Source organism: Palaemon carinicauda, chromosome 10 (assembly GCF_036898095.1).
Source record: "Palaemon carinicauda isolate YSFRI2023 chromosome 10, ASM3689809v2, whole genome shotgun sequence".
NCBI classification, from domain to species: domain Eukaryota; kingdom Metazoa; phylum Arthropoda; class Malacostraca; order Decapoda; family Palaemonidae; genus Palaemon; species Palaemon carinicauda.
This window is the reverse complement of record NC_090734.1, coordinates 93,947,783-93,950,282: the sequence shown is the minus strand read 5'-3', so window position 1 is coordinate 93,950,282 and position 2,500 is coordinate 93,947,783.

Genomic DNA, 2,500 nt, shown 5'->3' with positions numbered 1-2,500 from the left:
ACCTTTTTAGCTAGAAGAGGCTTTTACTTATATAATATAGAATAATAAAAATTTATCAGTGTTAAAGTCGCATTGACAAATGCGGTTTCTTTAGATCTCAAGTCAATATCTGCTGTATATCAAGACGGAATAACATAAGGTGTGTTCACCCAGGGATTCAATCGCTAATTTCCCTCTCCAGTGACGTCACTGAAGTAAATCTAAGCAATGCACTTGACACACATTCAGTGAGTTATATTGTTGAATCTCACGATTATATTTGGGTGTTCCATAATTGGGTGCACTAATAGCTCCAAAAAGGAAAGGATTTGTTTTCACATGTTCCCTAAAGACCTCAAGGTATTCAAAGTATAGATTATTGCAGGTAAAAGAAGTGAAAACATTAATGTTAATGATGCCAGAATTTGTTCTCTCCATTTCGCAACAGAAGATTACGAAAGAAATCTTCATCGTGAACTGCTACCACAGCTTTACCAGAGAGGTTATCACAGTTTAAAGAAAACCACAGTTCCCTCTTTTAATTTACCTTTCTAGAACGTAAAGTTAGGTATGGTTCAGAAATTTGTTTACAATCTCAGCAGTGCAGTTTTTAGTGACATCTTCGGTTAATAAGTAGCCTGGACTATGTTCTTAAAATGAAGTACAAAATTAGAATAGGCTTAGCCTATGCAATATATGAGGAAATTGTCGGACTAAGGTTATCCATTATTTTTGTTGCATACTTTCTTTTTATGAATGTAAATGTTTTAAACAGATTATTAGGCCTATACGCAGTGACCTATTTCTGAATAGTCATCCTGTATAGACAATAATTAGGCCTATTTCCTTTATATCTTATAAACCCTACTAAGGAATATCGTGTGCCAGATCGTTGGATTTGGTAATAAAAGTAGAGATCTATTAATCAGGCACGTAGTGCATCCAGAATTAAGTGGCTTTCATCAGCTTAATCATTCAACAACGTTTTAGGCCTATGCGTTGAAGTTTTGCATTATGTGCAGAATAAATTTTAGGGTAAAGAAAATAAATGCTGAGAGGAAGTCAAAATTTCTTAATGAAGGTGTGAGCAAAAAAAATCCCAGTAATATTTTGTAAATAAAAGGACATTATGCTAATTCAGTAAAAGTCGGGAAAGTTTTATTCTATTTTATTTTGTTTTTATATTCATTCACCCGCGTTACTTTCGTTATTTGTATTCCAACAAGATTATCTTCTGCATGGCAAGATCTTATATATCTGAATATAGTTGTTTTAATAAGTGATAGAGAGAGGAAAAAAATATTTCCGTGTATGGAAATCGTGAACACCAGCATAGCAACAAATTACTGTCAAAACATAACCATTAACCGCACTGCCCAATTCGACTTGCACCAGTGACGTCACAGTCCGGGAACCGAGCAACAGACGAGCTCATTTTATTCCATCTTGCTGTACTTGACACATACAGAATATAGTTCAGTAAGCCTCCTTAATAAAATAGTCGTATTGATAATATCCATTATACTTACGTTCAAAAAGCATAAAAGATATATTCTATTGGTCATTATAATTTTATTTAAATGACAACACTCGTAGAAGTATGAAAAATATCCTTATTTCATATTGTATCAGTAAAATGAAAGAATTGTAGTGATAACAAAATATAAAAGAAACATGGCTACATTGTGTTTTTTAAAGTTATAAGATCATACTTTTAAAATTGAAGGGGAAAGTATATTATTAAGATTAGAAAGTTATGTAATCATATCACTATAGCAAAAATATTTTCTATGTATTGTATTCTTTCATATAAATGATAAAGGCCAAAATAAAACCTGATTAATAATAGTATTACGGGTTTTTGTAGCAGTTACAGTATTACAAAGGGAAAGCAAATTTATATACATGGAATTTATATAACTTTCCGAAAACTTGGAGGAAATTCCTTATTGAAAATTCAAATATAATTCCCCATAAATTATATACATAAATTTAATCAATGGGAGATTTTTTCCTGTGATTCGTTGGAGAGCTGTAGTCCATTTCTTTTAGCGATGCAGATTTGCACCGACTCGCAGCGGGTGCCCTTTTAGCTCGGAAAAGGTTCCTGGTTTCCTTATCTCGTCCAACCAATCAGCGATCAGGAAACTTTTCCGAGCTAAAAGGGCACCGCTGCGAGTCGGTGCAAATCTGCATCGCTAAAAGAAATTGACTATAGTCAATATGTGGAGAGTAAGATGTAGTAATCAACTTTAAGCAAGACCTCGAGGTTTCATTGTGTAATGCACTTCCTTTTTTTTTTTCTTTTATTAGATTCATGCTTAAAAATACTTGTTCCCACAAATAAGTGGATCTAAAAATGTAAAGAATCAAAAATGCAAAATTTTTCCTTTTTTGTTGTGAACTCCAAACCAAATAAATCTTACCTTTGCTTTTTCAGATTTAGTAGTTTTCCCTAATTGTGTTGACTAGCCAATGTGGTTTATTGAGTTTCTAAAGTCTCTACATCTAAAATGGTTTG